At 36.4% G+C, this 22,885-nt stretch overlaps 1 protein-coding gene across 3 annotated transcripts in view; it reads right to left on the bottom strand.

Moving 5' to 3' along the window:
- SOX5 (SRY-box transcription factor 5) overlaps positions 1-22,885 on the bottom strand; it is a 439,900-nt gene that overhangs the window by 57,098 nt on the left and 359,917 nt on the right. The gene's annotated exons all lie outside the window — the stretch shown is intronic.

Genomic DNA, 22,885 nt, shown 5'->3' with positions numbered 1-22,885 from the left:
TCTAAATGTAAATCTCCAAAAGCTTTTAAAAAATGCTTTAGAAAAATTAAAGAGTGGGTGACTCCACCCACGTATAAGACAATGTAATGTGTTCTTGGCACCACCTGACCAGTCTTTAAATTTATAATTACAAAGCATTTGTCACTATTAACTTTCCTTTTAGTCCCACTTGAAGATATGCATAAAAAAATTCCCCAAGAACTACAAAATTGTGAAATGATGGCAAGGACGCGCGTATGTGTACACACCAAAAACAGGAGCTCGCAGAGATATACAGGTTTACAAAATACACTCTAAGAAACAGAAATCGTACCAATCAAATTTCGCCACCATCTCTGTGTTTAAGATGGCATCTGTAAGCATAGTATATACAAAACGAGCACACTAACATCTCTACCTGAATCTACAGAAAGAATTAACTTCAAAAGGACAGCAGAACAATATAATATCACCAAAGCAAATTAGAAGTAAACTGGCCCACTGGAGTCATAGAAAAGAGAGGTTAAAAAAAAAAAAATACCACATAGAGAAATAGCTTCTTCTTCAGGGAATCAAAAACCCACTGATGAAAACATGAACACAACAATGAAACACTGATGATCTTAAAACTAAACAAAATCAAATGCTTTGGATACTGTCGGAGGGCTCATAAATCCCTTTTCAAAAACTATCTATGGTTCTCTTAGACATTTATTATTCTATGACTATTATTATTTTTTAGATCCTAGGAAAAGTTTGGTCTGGTGATAAGCAGATAGACCATCTTTAGATGGCAACCCAGGGGAATGGGAGACAGGGAGTCGTTAGTAGAGAAGACATAGTTATTTATAAATAAGTCATTTAATATCAACTATAATTAATTAAATCAAAATCCTCATTTCCAATGCTCACATACATGCAAGCATGTCTGGGTCTAATGGGCACGAATCTCCAATAATCTGCTTAATGCTTAATAACCATTATGACAGTGAACGGATGTACTGGTGTATATTTGGGAGACTTGAGTGAGAGCCAAATCAGCGATAGAACCTTGGGGAAGAATGGATGTGTGTGTGTCTATGTATAATGGGTAGGGAGGTGCATTAGATACAAAGCAAAAAAAAAAAAAAAAAAAAAAAAAGGCTAGGGAGGCCTAAGGCAGCACCCCAGTGTTGACTACAATGTTCATATTAACATATTTCATTTTATTGTGTTAGCTATTTTCCTGAATTATTGATGGCAAAACAGATTTCTAACAGTTTAAAAGAACTTTACTCTTTAAAGCAATCCCACTTATGATCCGATTACTCTTCCTCTTCATGGTAAAGCTTTCGTGAGGGTAGACAAATGTTTTTAAATCACTCACAAATGCCTTCAATAGAAAAAATTCCTAAAATACTAAATATTAACTAGTAAATGTTAAATGATAGTTGAGATTAAACAAAACCTAACTTGATCAATTCCAAGTTTTTTTCTATCTTTTATTGAAGAGTTTTAAAAATTATTGACATTACCTTACAATGCACACTGAGCAAATGTCACTTCGATTGTGAATAACAAAATAGGAGCATACGCTTTAGACTAAAATGTATCCTTCCAACATTTCAGTCTCTTTTAATGAATTCTTCGCACCACTTGAATTTTCTAGCTCTTCCCTGTCTTCAAAACTCTCCTCTCTTTTCTTCTTGCTTTTCTCTTCGACTCACTGCTTTCTACTCAGAGATGTGTCAGCTAACAAAGTCATTGTCAGAAACTCCTTAGCGACAGGCTTCCGATTAGCTTAACTTGAAACTACTAGCTCAGTACATCCACCCTGCAACTCTTTTCACTTCATTCAGCCCAGACAGAGAAAAAAGGGCAGTCATTGAAGACAAAAGGTAAAAGAGTCCAAAGATAAGTTAAAAAAAAAAAATTTATTATATGCAGAACTCACTTCCCCCACTTGCTTTAACCTAGACTGATTGCCAACCCTCCAGGTTAAGAGCAGTACGTTATTAGTCATTTCTAAATACAGAATTACAAGAGTTATACCATCTACCTTGGTTTCTTTTCCTCCCCCATGTGGTAAACTCATTTTGCAATTTGCTCCACAAGCATCTTTTAGGCCTTCTCCTACCAGAGTGATAGGCCATGGAAGAGAAGAAATATTTACTCCAGGTGGTGAAGCAATACTCACATACTAAACAGGTAGAACATTTCAAGGCAATGTAAGTTGCTAGGAAATTTCAATAGTGAAAGAAATATCATTGTGATTCATCTAAAAGGGTATTCAAAAGGAAGTCATTTGAAAAAAAATTTGCATTTCATTTACTTTGGATTATTTAGACTGAATTCTTTGTCATTAAAATGTTGGAGTCACTTGTCTAGGATCTGGAGTTAGAGTTTAGATATTAGGTGATTAGTTTTTGGAACTTTTCATAAAGTTGTAATTTCCCATGGAATTTCAAGACTATTATTCTATAGATCCTTAGACTGCTATTTCTTGAAGAGTCTAAAAACATAAAGATATATAGGGCATGAGTTGATGGAACATTAAGTCGTACAAAATTTGCTACTTCAGATCAGATGAATTCTACTAAACCAAAGACTACTTTCCCTTTCCCATCATATTCATCAAAAATGTTTTTTTTCCAATTGTGATTGACTTCAAGTGTTTTTCCCCTTTTCTACTCTCATAATTAACTTGTCAAAGAGCAAATAAAAGAAAAGCCATGATGTATAGCAAATTACATATAGGAATTATAAAATGTTTACCTGGAAACGTATCACTATTCTAAAAGAAGTGCTGATTTTGTAATACAATTTTGTCACAGAGTGAACTATTTCCAAAGAAGATATAAATGCTCATAGCCCAATATACTATTCATTACATATATTTTGGGGGTAAGTTAAATACACAAATTTATAAAAGTATATTTAATGAGCTCTACAACCTAAATACTTACACATTTTTTAAATAATTTGAATAATTACCTGGCTGTTCACTTTCGGTGCTGACTTTCTAATGCTATTTACTCCTTGACATCTAAATTTTACAAGTTTACAAAGAACTTTCATATATTGTGTTTTCCCCCAGCAAGAGTGTGAGATACCGTTCAACCCACTGCACAGATAAAGAAACTGATGTTAGAGATATTCAAAGATTTGCTGTCACATCTTCAGTAAGCCGAAGACCTGAACCCAAGTCATCAGGTATAAACTTGGGCAACTTTTCAGAGCCGCTTCTCTACCATTTCAATGCTAACAGGGAAAAGGATTATTAAGCAATAATTTCTTTGAAAAATTGAAAACTGAAGTCAGATAATTTCTTCTTAACTCTGTAGAAAATGTTATAACCCATAGTATAGGGAACATGTACTGCTCATTTGGATAATATCAGTCAGGAGCCTTGCAAACTTTTTATGACACCAAAATCATAAAATATTTTAACAGAGCAGCTTCAAGTAAACGCCCAAGGTATTCACATACCTAGCGTTTATATAAAAAGAATAAATATTGGAAGTAAACACCATAAACATCTCTAATACTATTATTTGTACAGACCTACTTGGTTTCAACATAAAACATGTCAATTTACATACATCCAAATCCTTTCCTGTCACTTAAGAGAGAAACTAATATTGCAAGAAGTGAAAAAGGATGAAAAAGACCTTTAGCCCACCTACTGGCTCAACCAAAGGCTATGAATCCATCCCAGGTTTATTTCAAATGAGTTGTGTCAAAGGTTACCCACGGGCCATTATATAGTGATTTATAGCTGATGTCTGCAGATCTCCTTTATTTTAACGATAACTTCAATAGAGTCATTAAGGCATTCTTTGGCTTCATGGCGGTGACCAGGAGGGAACTGATGTCTTTACAGCATTCCGAGGGGTGATGACTATTTATACAGAATATCGGTTAAGGCCAGTTTTTATGTTGTGCCCTAGAGATAAAATATTTTTCTCAACATACTAAAGGTGCTTACTTTGATTATACGTTCTGCCTATCGATGTTTTAATATTACATTCAAGGTACAGGTCAAAGAAAATCCAAATAAAGATAAAAAGGCTTAAAATTGAGCACCAGGTAAGAGTTTGATTTTAATTATAATGAATTCGTATTAAAGCTCTCAAGCATAATGATTCTTAAGTGACTGTATCGAGTTAAGCATGTCAGGAAGAATGAGAAATTGCAAGATTGATTTATCAGATATTCATTTAAGAAATAGTCAATTAAAATAATTAATGTGCAGCAAAACTCAGCTGTAATGCTCATGTTTCATTTTTTCCCAGTCCATGGCATTAAAAAAAATAATACTTTTCACAGTCTGGATTGCATAAAAGATTTTATATAACAGCTCTAACAACACCATTACAGGTTAGTTTTGATTATACCTATTACTTTTTATGCAGAACTAAAGAGAATGATTGTATCTGTCTCAGATTTAATTTTATTTTTAATGTTGCTTTGGTCCATTAGAGGACCAAATAAAATGAATTTGTATTCTCAATTTTTTAGCATGGGATGGAACAAATATCCATATATAAAAACATATATTTGTATACGAATAAATATATAGTCATGTACCATATAGCAACATCAGTATTTTGCTCAACAGTGGCCTACATATGTGACCGTGGTCTCATATGATTATAACCGTATCTTTATTGTAGTATATCATTCTATGTTTAGATACACAAATACTTATCATTGTGTTACAGTTGCCTATAATATTCAGGATCATAACATACTATACAGGTTGGTAGCCTAGGAGTAATAGGCTGTACCATATAGCCCAGGTGTGCAGCAGGCTATATAATCTGTGATGTTTGCACAATGATGAAACTTGTCTAAAGAATCATTTATCAAGATATATCTTTGTTGTTAAGTGATACATAATTGTACATATGTATAATATATGCATATACTATATATATCCGTATCGTTATACATGCATATATTTCCATATATATAACCCATATATATATCCGTGTACATATATATATACACAGCCATCCATATATATCCATATATAGATATATCCATATACACACATCTATATATGGATATATATGGATGGCTGTGTATATATATATGTACACGGATATATATATTATATATATATATACACACACACATATATATACACACACTATAAACAAATATGTCTATATGGGTGGGATATTTTCCACCATCTTTGACCTAAATTACACGGCCTAAAAGAGAAGCAAAGAAAGATAATCTTACAAACGATAGGAAAACCAACAGGTTATCAGTTAAACAATATAACAAAAGTGGCCAATACACGTAAACTCCTACGCCTTTTATCTTACTACCCACTTGGCTCTTCAGGATACATAATGGAGGTCACTCCAAGATGGATTCATAGTAAACAGATTCATCAAGCTAATATATAAGACAGAACATCAATTAATTCATTCTCATATCACTGACCAAGATATTACTGAGTTTTGTAGGGCACATTTTTCCTGATTTTGAGATACCTAAAAAAAGTCATCTTCAGAATCAGGGGAAAAAGAAGTAAATGGCAATGACTTCATTCATCCCACGCTAAGTGCCGCTACGTCATGCATGCTTCACTGTACATAGTATCTCTCTGAGACAAGGAACCAGCAGGCCCTGCTCAAAAGGAGTCATAAGATCCAAACCAAGGTGCAGAACTGGTCCATACCAGCTAGAAGAAGAGGGTAACCAAATCAAAAAGCAAAAAACAAAACAAGCAAACAAAATCCCTTAGGGTAATCCTCACTTCACAGTATACCTGCTGATTATGCATTAGCATACTAATAAAAACTTCCACCATGGGAGTTTACAAATGACAGAACAGCTCCCCAAAGTTAGCGCATATGGTTTTAATAAAAAGGGGAAGAGCCCTTGGTTCCAGGAATTCCCCACCCTTTTCCCAGAGATTTTATGAATAATCCTCCCTCTGTTTAACATTCAATTAGATAAAATGTATAAAATAAGACCCAAGAAACTCGAAGTGCTATTCTTGCTCTGGGAGCTCCTTGCTCCTTTCTTTGTTCTTACTTCAATAAACTTGCTTTTGCCTACTCTGTTGGCTGGCTTTGAATTCTTTTCCCGCATGAAGCCAAGAATCCATGTGGCCCTTTAGGCTGGACCCTAGTTTGGGGGTTCACTTTCCTGTGTTATCTCCCATGATCAAAAGGCTCCTATTTCGTAAATCCAGTGTATTTCCCCTAGGATGACAATGACAGATCTTACTCTGAAGTTTCATAATCTTCCTGTGGACAGTCTTTCTACATAGTGTAATAACGTTTCAGTTTCGTTAGGTGCGGTCCTTTTCTACTCATGTTATACTGAGGTTATTCTCTGATTACCTAAGCCGTTGACCTTTGATTATTTATTTATTCTTCTAAAAGAAGTCCGGCAATGATTATATGCCAAGCACAGGCACTAGATGATTATGGTATAATTGCTACCCTTGATACACTTAGAATCACATGAGGAAAGACAAGAGCAGTGAAGTGTTATAAGGTGTATTGATAGTATTTAAGGGGTACGCATCCATGCAGTGGGTGAGCTATCAAAGAACAGCCGATGCTACATAGAAGTGATGCTTTAGGTGGATCTTATTAGGTAGATAACAGATGAGAGGAATGAAATGAGCAGGATAAAAGCAATCAAGAAAAGGATAGGGAGACATAGGCAGTAGGTAACGGAAGTAAGGTGACATACGAGAATGTGACTGTGTTTGCTGTACAAATATCTGGCTCCGGGAGAAAACCAGAGGTCATAAGGAGACTAGTGAGATTGGCCAGGCTAGACCTCAGAAGACCCCGGTCAGGAGCTTGGAATTAATCTTTTAGACACTTCACCTCGAATTCACTTCCACAGTTCTAAAGACGCATTACAGGCAACCTGATTCCTTTCCACAAAGTTCGGACCAAACCCAGCATTCTACTTTCTCATTCTCTGCGTCTCTCATATATGTGTCTTTGCACAGGCTGTTCCATTGCCCCTCAGACACCTGTAACTGTCACATCTTCAGGAAGCCTTTTCCTCATCCTCCACTTCTCCAAACTTCCTTCCTTCCTTCCCTGTTACTGAGTAGTACGTAGCCCACAGTATTTTCATTGTTGGTTTACTTGTCTGTCTTCACTGTGCTGTACAGTGTGTTAATTTTTCTTCTACCACAGAGCCCAGCATTATTATAGTTTGCTCAAAAGGTTTACTATAGAAACTTCAAAAAATGTTTCTTTTTTCGACATTTTCTGAAAGTATCTCTAGAAACCTCATCTATGAATACTAACCATTACGTGATTTTTTTAAAAAAATTTCAGAATCGTATGGAAGGTATAAAAGTTTAAGTTACGTGAATTTTGAAAAATGGTATAAACAACATACTGCTTTGTTTCAAGCACAAGGTATAGTGTTGAAACAGACCAATAGTAGGTCTCATTCTAAAGGGAGACATTCTTATCCTTCCTTAACCTAAGAGAAGATAGCTCATGGAGGGTTCAGTTATATTTTAGTAACTGTGTCTTTTAAGTGGATCTTGTTTTAAAAGTCAGGACTTCAGTACATTTTAAGAGAATATTTAACCAAATATATGTTAATGTTTCTTTTTGTCATACTAAATTCTCAATGTCGCATTTTTACATGTCCAAATTCTAGAAAATAACAGGGTTACAGGAAAGGCCCCCAAATGCACTTTATAGTAGCTAGAAAACACATTACTGAGTAAAAATTAAATCCTGATATAGACACATTCTCTTAGAGCACGTTGTGCAAATAAATGTACTTTTGCAAAGATTGACGTAGTGAAAACTCTGTCACAAACAATAATAACTAACGGTTCAATTCATACTATTACTATTGAGTGGTTATAATACAAACATTTAATCTGGTATAAATTAATCGAGAACATATTAGGGGCTGGCCATTCAAAATTCAATAGATAAAGGACATGTTTCTAATATGGTCCATCTTATGGAATCAATCTCTTCCACTTATTTTGTTAGAAAAAGATAAACAAAAACAAAACAAATAATTACCTAAAACTGGAACAGAACGATTATTTTTTAAAAGATAATTGACAGCACTATCTGAATGAAAACGGGCACTAAAAATTCCATCATTTGACCCAAAATTCTTGTCTTGCCCTGTATTCATGTAGGGTTGACCTGAATATTGAGCTCCCACTGACTTAAAATGAAACTTTGATCCTCAAAAGAGTTGCATAGAGAAGTATAGAAAACACAAATCTGTACCTATTTAAGGACACTCCTGTTGCTGTCACAATGCTTTTTAAAACATAGTTCACAACAGTATTTTTTTTCTTATGTTATTTTAAGTGCTACTGGAAATACCAGAAGAGAAGAATTTTTGCAGTATTTCATCTTTTCTATTTCTGGTCTCATTTTCTTTTCCTCCTATTTATGAAATATCTGCACTGCCAAAAGTCATCAAAATTGCACAACAAATCATAACAGCTCAAATTATATAATGAACTAGAAAAAAATAAGACTCCTTGGTTCTTGAAAGCCTAATTTAAATGAAAATCTCCTACAGAATCCCAATACTAATAATGGTCTTGCAAAGCACTACAACAGGGCTTTAATAAAATATGGTTGGTGATTTTATGGAAATGTGAGGTGATTAGCCTTTTCTGGTATCAGCAAAAAAATTGAGGAAAAAAAATTTATCTGTCTGAGCATACTTTTTCCCCTTCACATTACTTGCATAATGTAAAACATGAAAAATAAAATTCTGGTCTTTATTTTCGATAAATTCAGAGATTTCATCTTTATCCTTTTGAAAAACCAAAATCATAAAGGGCATTTCTTAAACTGTTGGCTTCTGAAAAAGTCACCCAATGGAATCAGCTAGTCTATAGTTGGAAGTGCAACTGTTAAAAGTTGTGAGATAATTGCAATTTAAGTCCTGTAGCTCATAAGGGGGATGTGCCTTTCTAAGAAGCATCCGCTGATACTATCCACAAGGAGGTTCAGGACTAGAAAAGGGGCACGGCACATTCGTCCCATGACAATTTTGGGTACATAATTCAGGTTAGGGAAATTGCTAGCTGTTCTTGATATTTCAAAACTCTTACTTTTGTAGGCATGCTGCTTTGAAGCAGCCCTCTGATTTTCAGGTTCTTTGCACTATCTCATAATCTGGGGCATTAAGAATGTACTTTTATCACTTCATATTTGTTATACTAAAATTCCATTGAGCAAAATTCTTATTTCTGCATAGAGAAGATTTGAAACATATTTCTAATTGAAAGAAGAGTTATCAAATTATTTCCTAACTTTGTGACCCATGAGATAAAGAATATGTTCCAAGGTGGTGCCTGTGGCTCAAGGAGTAGGATGCCGGCCCATATACCGAGGGTGGCAGGTTCAAACCCGGCCCCCATCAAAACTGCAAAAAAAAAGGTGAATATGTGCAACAAATTTCGCTGAACATATTAACCAAACACTAAACAATAATTCTCAGTTAATGTGAACCACGCCATTGACTTGCATCTGTTGAAAACATTTTTTTTTTCTACATTGAATACAGATTAAGCCATACATGTACTATTTCTGGTCTTTATTTTAAAATATCATGATTACTAATGACTGTGTTCTTCAGCTGATAATTAGCACATGAGACACTAAATGAATGATGATGGAGAAACTCATCATCCTGTAACTTTCTGTACAAGCTCTAGATAAAAACAGTTTCTCTCTCTCTCCTTGAATTAACTTTGTGCAATTAATACTACTTTCTTATTGCTTGCACATAAGTGAATAACCAAAGCAAGTATAATTAAAAGACTCTCACTTTAGGGAAGATATAAAATAGAGAGAGATATTAATAGATCTTTACATATAAACTCAGCATCAGTGATATGAATTGAATATTAAATGTATTATGAAACTACATGTTTAAGTAAATCACGTAATATATTTTTTTATCAAGAAAGTAATCACCTTACTTATAAGAGTCCCCACCCCCACTCTCTCCGGACACATGGTCTGGCTCTGTCCCCAGGTTAACGTGTAATGGCATCATCATAACTCACTGCAACCTAGAACTCCTGGGCTCCACAGATGCTCCTGCCTCTGCCTTTTGAGTAGCTGGAACTAAAAGTGTGTGCCACCACACCCACTTAATTTTTTTTTCTATTTTTTGTAGAGATGGTGCCTCTCTTCCTCAGGCTGATCTCAAACTCTTGGCCTCAAATAATCCTCCTAGCCCAGAGTGCTACCATTACAGGCACGAGCTTATTTATAAGGGTGCTGCAGAAACTTTACAGCAGTTTTTGGGTTTCTTTCTTTAAGAAAACAAACAAACAACAAACCCCCCCCCCCCACTATTTTATGTTTTTCTTTGAGATAGTCTCAAACTGTCTTCCTGGGTAGAGTGCATTGGCATCATCATAGCTCACAGCAACCTCCAACTCTTGGGCTCAAGTGATCCCTCTTGCCTCAGTTTTTATATTTTTAGTAGAAACAGGGTCTCACTCTTGCTCAGGCTGGTCTCGAACTGTGAGCTCAAGCAATCCACTGGTCTTCTGGAGTGCAAGAATTACAAGTGTGAGCCACTGGGCGGGACTTGGGTTTCTTATCTTTAACTGGTGGCTTTGCACTCATACATGATAATCGGTGTGACTAATAAGCTTATACTAAATGGAGGGTGGGAGAAGAGAAAAGAGAGAGAAAGCAAGAGAGAGGGAGAGAGAGAGATAGGGAGAGAAAAGATTTTGAAAGATGGTTGTTCTCAGCAGGTGGCGGGGTAATCCTCGCATTTTGGGAGGATTGCTTTTGTTCAGGAGTTCAAGACAAGCATGAACAAGAAACCAGCCTGAGCAAGAGAAAGACTCACACACCTCTACCAAAAATAGAAAACTTAGCTTAGCCAGGGGGCATGACCCTCTAACTCTTAGCTACTCAGGAGGCGGAGGCAGGAGGATCCCTTGAACCCAAGAGTTTAAGGTTACCATGAGCTGGGCTGACGCAACGGTACTATAACCTGGGGCAATGGAGTAAGACTCTGTCTAAAAAAAGATAAAGAAAAAGAAAGAAAGTTGTTCTCTCGAAAAATACTTGTTTTTCATCAAGTTTACCCAGTGATGAATATGATGCTATGCAATTTTAAAATTACACTCTTCAGTTGTTTTAAGATTGTAGCACATTTCTCACTGTTTTTTATTGCTTTTTAAGATATGGAAGATATTTTGAAGTCATATTGGGTGATAAAGTTCAGGGTAAGGTGGGGCGCAGTGGCTCACACCTATAATCTTAGCCCTCTGGGAGGCAGAGACAGGTGGATCTCCTGAGCTCAGGAGTTCCAGACCAGCCGGATCAAAGTGATACCCCGTGTCTACTAAAAATTGAAAAATTAGAGGGCATTGTGGTGGGCATCTGTAGTCCTAGCTACTCGGAAGGCTGAGGCAAGGGGACTGCTTGAGCCCAAGAGTTTGAGGTTGCTGTGAACTATGATGATGCCTTCTACCCAGGGCTACTGAGTGAGACTCTGTCTCAAATAAATAAATAAATAAAAATAATAAATAAATAAATAAACAAACGATTAAAAATAAAGTTCAGGGTAAAAATATATTTTTTAATATATCAAAAGCAAAAATCAGATTAATCGGAAATTTGGATTTTTTTTCTTCTGTGAATTATTAACTTGCTTAAAGGACCAAAAGACGTTAGGCAAAACTCTGATGATGCTAGAATATGGCAATTACAGTTTTTAAAGGGGACTATCTTTGATTCAATGTTTATGTAGTAGTTAGCACCAAAGTATCAATCAAAAAACTCAATCTTGTAATTTGCTTCATGGAAGTGGTGAGAAGTACTATCAATTCTGTGGGTTTTTTTTCGTTTTTGTGTTTTTTTTTTTTTTTTTGAGATAGAGCTTCACTTTGTTACCCTTGGTAGAGTGCCGTGGTGTCACAACTCACAGCAACCTCAAACTCTTGGGCTTAAGCGATTCTCTTACCTCAGCCTCCCCAGTAGCTGGGCCTACAGGTGCCTGCCTCAACGCCCGGCTGTTTTTAGAGATGGGGTCTCACGCTTGCTCAGGCAGGCCTTGAACCTACAAGCTCAGGCATCCACTTGCCTCAGCCCCTCAGAGTGCTAGGAGTGTATTTTCTTATATTACTTATATTACTTTACCTCTGGTAAAGTAAATAAATCTGGGGAAAAAAAAAAACACTTAAAACATGAAATATTCTGGGTGAAATCCACACTCCTGGCCTTTACATGCTTGAATTAAATTGTCTTGTATCTCCCACAGCAATGTCCAGACTACGTCATTAGGGTTCAAATTCCAAAGTATTTCTAAGGAAGTATTCCAGAAGTACTTAAAATATTAATGAGTGGGCCCTGGCGATAAAAGAAAAAAAAATTTTCTTTTGCTGCAAAGACATAACAACATAGGAAAGGAAAACAATGAATGCATAATGACAACAGTTTGATAAGTGAGGTGACAGATGGTCATCACATAAATTCCCTTTAAAAGTGAAGGCATTTGGATTGCAATTCAAAGTCCTTAACGTGAAAGTCCTGTATGATGCGGTCTTTCTCATTTCCCGACCTCACTCCTTATTCCCTCCTGTTCACTGCGTTTCAGCTGCCCCAGCCTCTTCTCTAACCTTGGCTGCTTTCACCTCTTTTATACTGTTCTGTAAAGTTCCAGACGCTTTACATATTGGGGTCATTGGGGTCATTGGGATGGCTGTCCCTTCTGTCTGGAATATCCTTTCCTCAGACCTGTGTAGGTTTCTTCTTTTTCATGATTCTGATCTTAGAGAGTCCTTTCTTTAAAGCCCCACCTCAAGAACACCCCCTTTCTTATCTCCAATACTTCATTTTCAACGGGTTTTATTTTCCTCATAGCTCTTAGTATATATGAAACCATGTTTTTGTTTAATTTGATCATAGTTTGCCTCTTCCTATTAAAATGCAAAAATCTTAAGAGAACAAACTGTTTTGTTTATAGCTATGGTTCTACTGCCTTGAACTAAACTTGGTACATCATGGGAATAAATTAGTATTTATTGAATCAATGGCAGCTGTAAGCATGGGGTGCTAGAGGCCTCTGAGAAAGGATAGCCCCTGTAAGAGTGAGAGAACACAGCTAAGAGATACAAACCAACTCCATATGATACTGTTTGAGTTCCCAATTGAGCTGTATCTAAAGCCAGAATAACTGTCTTTTTTGTTTGTTTTTTGAGATAGAGTCTCACTATGTCGCCCGTGGTAGAGTGCTGTGGCATCACAGTTAACAGCAACCTCAAACCCTTGGGCTTAAGTGATTCTCTTGTCTCAGCCTCCTGGCTACAGCACCCGGCTATTTTTTGTTACAGCTGTCATTGTTGTTTAGCTGGCCTGAGGGTGGGGTTCAAACATGCTATCCTCGGCGTACGTGGCTGATGCCGTAACCACTATGCTTGGTGCTGCGGGTGCCAAGTCAGAATAACTGTTTTTTTAATGTAACTACACTTCCTTTTCTTAATCACTTGCAACTTGAAGAATATTGACAAATATAACTGCCATTCAGTAGAACCACATGAAAAACATCCCGGAAAGCTGACTTTAGTTCCATTTAAATAAAACCATTGGGATAATAAGCATTATTCTGGGCTGGGCACAGTGGCTCATACCTGTGGTCCCGGCATTCTGGAAGGCTCAAGTGGAGGGATCTCTTGAGGTCACAAGTTCAAGAGCAGCATGAGCAAGAGCAAGACCCTATCTCTACCAACAACGGAAAAAAAAAAAAACAGCTGGGCATAGTGGTGCACGCCTATAATCCCAGCTATATGGGAGGAAGGAGCATAGCTTAAGCCCAGGAGTCTAGGGTTGTAGTGAGTTGTGATGATGCCACTGCACTCCAGGTCTATAGACAGAGCAAGTGTCTATCTAAAGAAAAAAAAAATATTCTGAATAAAACAATGCTCTCTCACGAAGCTGTGGCTCCATAAACATTTTAGGAGTACAGGTAGAAGCACAGTGATCTCACAGCAGGGTTACTGTGCGTTAGATTGAACGCCTTCTGTGCCTTCTTCTGACTTAAGCTCCCTAATTCTATAAATAAATAAAAATAAAATAAAATGTCTTATATATCTTGCTAAGTAAAATTTTTTAGTACTTTGTGTTTTTAATTTGTGAATAGAACATGAAGAATAGATACTTTTGACAACTTTCAAAATGAAGTTGTGAAATTCAGCTGAATTTGGTAAATTTAGTGACTGTATGTATGGATGGTGCAACTTCCATGACAGGAAAACATGAAGGTTTAGTGCATAGATAAGAAAATTATTAACAGATCCAGATGTCCTCATTTTATTTCATTGTATTTAGCATCACCATAATCTCTGTGCTAAAGCTCTTGAAGTGACACTTTACAACAGGTTATAAGTAATATGACTAACAAGTGTCAATTCGTAACCTGCTAAAGTTGAATGATGAGGTAATTTAGTGTGCACCTGTTCCAGGCCTATTAATTGGCACACACAATGAGAGGCTCATTGACTTTGAGAATCCTGACATCACACTCAAGTGAGCATTTCATCCTCACCTAGTTGATATTGCCAAGGCAACTGAAGAACTAGAGATGGAGTCGACTGAGCGCTCAGTAGGTGACATTTTAAAGTCATTGTTTGATGCTAAGAAAGATATAATTGAAATATGGAAAAATGGAGAATTTTCATGCCTTCGGCAACCTGCCCCCCAAATGCGTTCTTACTTTTCAACCACTTATTGCTGCCAATCTATACTCTCCTACCCAACCCAAATCAAGACACCCTTGAGGTTACAGATCTGACCGATGCCCATCTAGAGAATCAACTGAAACTGCAGATGTCCATGCCACAAGCAAATAGTCAAATGCTTCCCAACAAAACTAGACATAACAAAGTCATTAAAAGTTTAGTTACATTTAAAATTAACAAATAGCTTTTTTTGGAAACTATTAAGTACACAGTAGTTACATTTTTAGAAAAAAAACGTACATTTTTATCTAATTTAAGTTTTTTGAATGTGGCCTTTAACAGCTAAATCAATGCAGCCTTCCAACATGAAAATGTTCCCCACCTCTAGGCAACTATACGCAACTGTTTAGGGACATCCTTTATACTGTTCTGTTTATCCTTCCCTAAACCCCTTAGATTTTAACTGCCTGGTTTGCACATTAAAATGCTTCAAACTTACGGCTCTTTAGACAGCGGGTCTACTTTGGTTTGAACTTATTTTAGAGGGCAACTTTTACTTAGTATGATTCTGTGCATCTTCCCCTGTCTACATACGACCAACATCCTCATATTTCCCCATGATTTGAATTATTAGCAATCCTTAGAGAACTCAAGAATATCAACGCAAAAAGATCAAACAACTCCATTAGAAGTTGGGCAAGAGACTTGTAAGTAACGAACAGAAACTTTTCTTATGAAGATAGACTAATGGCCGACAAACATGAAAAAAACGCTCGTGGTCTCTAATCACCAGGGAAATGCAATTTAAAACCGTAGGGAGAGATCAGCTAATCCCAGTGAGAATGGTTCACATGATAGAGTCACAGAGCAGCTGCAGATGTGGGTGTGGATGCGGAGTGAAAGGAACACGCGTACACGGTGGGTGGGACTGCCAACTAGGTGAACTCAGATGGAAAGTATGACGGAGATTCCCCACAAAACCTCAAGTATGCCGACCTTTTGGTTCTTCAAGCCTTTTATAAAAAAAGACATTTGCACCCAAATGTATCTAGCAGCACAATTCACAATTGCAGAGATGTAGAAACAACCCAATCAATACATGAATGGACTAATAACTTACAGCGTATGTATACTACGGAATACTATTCAGCTACAAAAAAGGTAAGAGATCTAGTATCTTTTGTAACAACCCAGATTGAATTGGAGACCATCGTCTTAAATGAAGTATTACAAGATGGAAACACCAATACCATATGTACTTCATACTAAATTGGAACTAGTTGATCAACACCTATACGCTTATATGGAAGTAAATCTCAACAAAATTCAAGTAGGGGGGAGGGGAGAAGAGAGGATGGATGGATAAATTCCCACCTAATGGGTGTATTTCATGGGCACCATGCATAATTTGTGAGTGAAGGACAGACCTATACTTCTGACTTTAAATATACAAAAGAAAATTATTAACCAAAAAACATAGACCCCCCCCACCATAATATTCTGGGGAAAAAAATAAGCCTTGACAGGGTTCACCATGGTCTATGAGCCAGATAGGTTCCAGTGAAGACAAAATCAGTACACTGGCAAGTATAGCCCAGACCAGTAGAATTCAAAGGACATTACCAGATCCCTTGGTACATTTTGCTTTTCTTTTTAAGCCTAAGGTTATAGCTAGATTATCTCTTTGTTTTATAACTTTTACTGTTTTTATGATACAAAAGTGCCCTAGCCCCTGCTTTCTGGGTCCAAGACTATATTGCTTAATGAACTGTTCGGATGTTTAATACCATGAAGCTCAGAGAAGCTACTGTTTAAGTCTCTGGCTGTTTGAGATTCCCGTCTGCTGAATACAGATGAAAAGGAAAGGAGGAGGCTCATCACAGGGGTTCTGTTGATAACATTTCATTTAACATATTTCTGTTTAGCAACATGAGACCACAAAAAGAAAACCATTTTACTTAAATTGACAGGGTGACTATTTTATAACCACTGTAAACAGGTCCCACCCAGGAAGTGATGTTAGTGATAATGGGCCCCATTTACAGTTTAACTCTACTGTAAAATAGAGTTAAACTGGTTAAAATAGGTGGGGTGGGGGTGGGGATTCTTAAATAAATTCACATCTTGAGCATGACACATTCACGTCACATCTCAAAGACTAACAAAACAGTTATTTCACAGATACTGAAATACAGGGGGAGAAAAGTGTGTTCAACAGCCATTCAACATAGCACAAAGCAGCTACCCAGAGCAAGGTATTGGGGGAGAGTCTAGCATTTAACCGATATGCCAGACAGTTTTGAAGCATCAGAATAGAAAATGGCCAATTTGAATGTGGTTCTAATCAGCTGAGGCTAACATCCCTTACTGGGCCGCAGTTGTAAGAGAAACGGAATCTACAAAAGTACCAGGCCCAATAGTTTCAGGATGGATCAATGATTTTACTGGGTCCTGAAATACAGAGCTGGATGACAGCTCCTCTTTCACTAACACCACTTCAGCACTGTGGATTATTTAGAGATACTACACTAGGGATGAGTTCCAGCCTTGTGTATGGAATAATGTTTATTTGAGGTCTTCATCTAAAAAGCTTTAAGAATAAGTCAAACAGTAATATTCTAGGGACGTTCACACCTTGGAAATTACACCTCTAGAAACTAATACTACTCAACTGTTTTCATGGTCAGATGAAATGTGAAAAGTATCAAACCAGGTTAGAGTTCTATTAAGCTATTCAAAGTTTTCACTAGGGAAATATTCTGGTAGACGCCTGAGCATTTCCTAGTCCATTTCAAACTTACAAACTCTCTGATGTCCTGTTCTTTACCCTTAAATCATGCCTTGTCATAACATTAAAAATAGTGTTTTTATCATTCTTGCTATGTGCACTTTTGTATTCTGCCCCCCACTTGGTATCACAAAACACTGCTTCAGATGATCAAAAATGCCTTCATTTCTCAAATCTCCTGTTATTAATCCTCAGTCAAGATGAACCTTGATTATCCTCTGATTTTTCATAGTCCTGGCATATGGCTATGTTAGCTTATGTGTGCAGCGGTATCTGTGTCTACAAAATTCTACCCTGAAGACAGGTGTGTATTGATAGAATGTTTATTTGATAGCACAAAATGATGTGATTGGTACCATTACAGCAAAAAAAATAGGTCCCATAACAGGAGTCATTGGCACTGCTGATATTACTAACACAAGTGCATGGCTACCAAGTGAAAAAGATCTTCATTGCTGTACCTTTGAAAGAACACCAGATAACAACAAAGTTACAGCTCTTGCTTCTGAATGTGAAGCAATATTTATAAGGGTATTGCAGCTCAAAGAATCTGATTGTGTCTGGTTAGCTGCTTAGGACCATTTCTGGCTTCTCAGAGAAACAATTCTTTTCGTCGCCGGAACTCCCAGGTGCTCCTACTGCACATAGGAACATCACTGCCAAAAGTATTTGAAAAGAACAAAAAATTGATTCGGACAATCTGTGTGCTCTTGCCATTGACTGAGACACAACTGTGACTAGGGATAAGACGAGGGCCCATAGCAAGGTTGAAAGAAAAGCATCCAGGAATTTTCTCATGTCCTCAAGCTTTTTAAACTAACTATTCTTGGTTACTACAAGCACTATATAAGTCTCCATCAAGTACCAGGAGACAGTAGTTACAAGTTGCCCTTAGAATGTCCCCAAGAGATGGCTACTTTTACAGTGCAGAACACTTAAAATGTGAAGTTCAGTGTTCCACTCACTTATGGTACATGATGACCTCTTGATAACATGGAATTATTAGCCTATTCATAAATAATGATTGTGAGTCATGTGTGAAGCTTTTTCTTCCTCTTAAGGTAACTGTTTAAAGCCTGACACTGATCCCATTATGTTTTGAAAAAATATTTTAGAACACAAAAGTATCAAAAGATCACATCCTGACCTAAAGCAAAGGTTAAGTAAGCTTCTTAAAAGGCTGCAACAAAATATAATTTTGAATTTCTTTAATTTCTTTCAAGAAAGAAATAAGTGTTGAAAAAAGAAAGGCAGTCAATACACAGTGTATTGGTCCATCCTGCGGCAGAATGCTAAACTATAAACAAATAAACTGGGACATTTGCTAAATTATGTAAGCAGATTCAAAGTAACATTATTAAATATGAGATTCAAACACCAATATTCCTTGACAATATCTTAATAAAACAATATAACATAAGAAGGTAGAATTATTTTTTAAATTTCCATTAAATAGGACCTCATGCAAAAAGTTCAAAATTTCATATTTTTATTCAGAGCTATTTACCAATATTTACCCATAAACTCAGCTGTGAGGAGACAAGTGAGCTGGGAGAATGTGTTTGAGGAACTAAATATAATTGCTTTTGTGGATCAATTAAAAAAAATAGTTTTGGAGTAGGATCCAAGGGGGGGAAAAAAATAAATTCCAAAGAGACAAATGTACATGTATTTAGAAACATTTTAGTATAATAGCTGAGAAAATTTTAAAAACCTACCAATGGCCTTAATTCTCTACCACCCAGTCTTTGGCAAAATAGACGATGGGGGGCAAGGGAAATAGATATATTTAGTTTGTGACAAATAAAACCAAGATATTTTTTAAAAATAGAAAAATTAACCAATGACAGCATGTCTGGCATTAATGCAAACAGTTCACAAACAGTAAGTTCAAGGGCCCACAACCCAACAAGAAACACTATCCACGTTCCCGAAGGCAGATTTTGAACAGACCAGATTTCTTTCCGTGTTTTCACATTTGCAGAATACAATTCCTGCTTGCCGTTTTTAAGAGGTGCACTGTGAGTCCTCTAAAGGGTTCTTTATCATTTAATATTATAAATAATTATGTTCCTGGGAGGCAGTTCAAAGCTCAGTACAGCACTCGTACAACACCACAGGCGGGTCAGGTGACCTTACTCCAATTCCCTTCTCTCTGGTGCCGAGGACAAAGTGATATGTCTGTCATACGCCATTACCATTAGAACAGAATCTTGTTCTTTTATTACAACTGAACTCCGCCAGATTTCTCAGCAGGAATGCTAAGTGAAATCAATGTCTTGGATTTCCAGGCTGAGCGTGGAGGTCACAGCCACTCTATCATGTTTCAGCATTACCCTTTCTCTCTCACGCACACACTCCCCACACCTCCAACTGGCACACAGCAGATTGAAAACAGCATGCATCAGAGGACTCATGCTGTACAATTTTACAGTCTTTTGGAGCCCCCTCCTTTTGATTCCCCCCTTCCATTTTTTTTTTTTTGCAAATTGCAAATAAGTTTTGTTTGTGTCCTTCTCTACAGTTGTGAGTCAAAGGCAGAGGCACACACAGGCAGAAGGGCAGACGGTAAAACACAGAGAACATGGTTGTTTTTTGATGCCTGTCAATAAGATCATATTCATGTCATCGCCTGGATGTGACGTGCGATGACATTGTTCCAAACGGCAAACATACTTTTAACCTACGCCATCAATTTATTTCATGCTTCGTAGGTATGTACATAATACAACTAAGCCCTTTAACAAAATAATTCTATTTTATAGGAAGATAGACATGACAATTCGCCAATAAAACACACAGAAAATATCCCCAAGACACTAATGATAAAACATAAATATGATAATAAATGACGGCTATCACCCATGAATAAAACAGCTTGGTGAAGTCAAAATGTTTATTATGCTACGTTTAAATGTCAATTCCAGACTACAAGAAAGTAAATTCATATGTTGTAATTTGTCCTCTTTATTTACTATTGGCTGCATTTTTGTGGGCCCATTCTTCATTAAAATGACACCAGTAATACGTACTGGTGTGGCTGTTTTTAACCCACCACATTTTACTGCTGAGTTAAAGCACAAGTGCATTTAAGAAGCACTTTCTGACAATAAGAGAAGCTGTAGACAGTATTCTAGAGGGTGCTGAACAAACAAAGGACTTATTTTTATTAAATTGTTGGTATTTAAAAACAGGCACTTTATTCTTGGTTAAATCTTTGTGTATTTTATAATAATTGCAGAAGTAAAGAAATATAGCATCCACTTTTCAGAAAACTTTATATGATGGAAAAATCTCTAAGGCTATCTTTCAAAAAGTAACTGAACTCTAAAATATATTTTAAAATTATATATAATACTGTCCATAGAAACACAATCTACTTTTCCATTACTATTAAATAAGCAAAGGCATGTGAAGCCATAGGATGTAGAAGAATTCCAGCTTTACCAAAATAATCAGTCTCTTGCAGTCTGTAAGGTTCTGTGAATATATAGAAACATATACCTTATAAAAGCTGTTTCCCAATCTTGGTAAAGCAAGACTTCAATCATTTTATCATTTACCATAGTTTCCTAAGACAGTGTTGCTGGGGCAATTGTGAGTAAATCTTTAAATGGATGAACGAATGAGTGGAGAAATGAATAAGCACAAATGGCTGAGGCTGATCGACATCAAAGGTGTCACGATTATTTGTATGAGTGATTTGGTGAGAAGATATTAAGGATAGAAAGTAGTTCTGGGGGTAAGAAAAAAATATCTGTAAGTCTTTTAAAAGTGAATGACGTCACCTGAAATCATCAAGGAGATATCCCACTATTAAACATCATGTGAAATCACAGAAATAAATCAAGGGAAAAAACAGAGAGTAAGAACTCACGGAGGCGTCTCTGTGCGATCATGGGGCAGCTGTCAGACCTAGTTATTTTACTCAGAGTTCGTACAGGTAATATATTAAGACTGCTGGTCCATAGAGAACCCCAAACTTCATTGCTTTAAAATGCCTTTTACTTAATACATGTAAAAATTGTTACCAAATTTTAATAATTTGCATGCTCCCATGACCATAAAGAAACGCAGACCAGACCTCAGACATTAAGCACAGAATACGCAAGGTCCATTACACAGCTGAAATAGATCTTAAAAGTGGCATATGTACACTCCCTCATGGCACTGTAGTGGGCGCATTATCTTCAATATTTATTTGTGTGTATTGTAGGTAAAACATGATCTCAGGTCCTTCCTTGTCCAGGTTAAGTTATATTCCCAAAGGTTATTTCTCTCTTAACATGGAAAAGGCCTGGGAGTTCAGGGATGACGGAGGGTGGCGTGCTCTCTCCAGCTGACTGACTGACATCTTTTCCTGACTTACTCTCTGGGGTAATCATACAGTAACTATGGAAGGCTTCCTGGGATAGCCACCAGGTCCTACAGAAAGACTTTAAACTTCGTGGATTTTTCTCTTCTAATCCTTTCTAGTCCATTTCTCTGTATTTGCTTCAATTGTTATCACTATTCTTAACCTGTTACTCTTTAGGCATTTCAACATGGCATTAGTAAGATGGAGAACAGAAGCAATATTCCAGGTAAATCAGCCAAAAAAATTATTTGGGGGGTAAGTTAACTGTGTTAGGTTTCTACTTGTCATTTTCTAATATGGTCAAATATTTGTAGTTATTTCCCTAAATAACCTCAGGGAATACCACCTTATAGTAACTACCCCCCCCCAAAAAAAAAGAAAGAAAGAAATTTTACTGTATTCATACAGTATTACCTAAGATCTTAACAAATAATAATAATAGTAAAAACCCATCCTGATCATTTTTTTCTGCTTCTCTCTCCTTTTAGATCAAAAAACACATTATTTGAACCTCCCTGATTCTTTTCATGTTTTCTCAGGAAATGTTTCTTTAGCACCCAAAACAATTTCCAAATTGCCTTACTTGTAATACCATTATCTTTATTTTTTTTTATGTGGTAATTTCATTAGATGTGAGACATATCTAAAATTGTATCTATATTGTACTATATTGTAACAATCATTAAAATTTTAAAAACCCTCTCTAGGTCTATGCATTTCATGTTTATTTCAGTTGCCCCTTCTTGGAAAACCCTTGTACTTTATCTGTAACTCTTTATAAAATTTATTTTGTACCATATAGTATGGTTATTGGGCTACTTTCATAAATACTACCTTAGAAGTTTGTAAGTTCCTTGGGTGTAGGATACCCATCTGAGAAATATTTTTATCACTCAGATTTCCTACCATAACTATCAATCTGTATTTATTGAGTAAATGAATGGCTAAATGTATGCTAGTAAATGTAACAGGTACACCTATTTGTCCCTCCTAGACTCTTACCTTCTTGTATACCCAGAGTTTACCCTAGTGGTTGGCATGCAATTAATAAATGTTCCATAAATGCCATAGAGTGAAAAATAAA

The sequence above is a fragment of the Nycticebus coucang genome, chromosome 12 (genome assembly GCF_027406575.1).
Source record: "Nycticebus coucang isolate mNycCou1 chromosome 12, mNycCou1.pri, whole genome shotgun sequence".
NCBI lineage: Eukaryota > Metazoa > Chordata > Mammalia > Primates > Lorisidae > Nycticebus > Nycticebus coucang.
The sequence above is the reverse complement of the archived record's forward strand: the minus strand, read 5'-3'. Positions and strand labels throughout refer to the sequence as shown.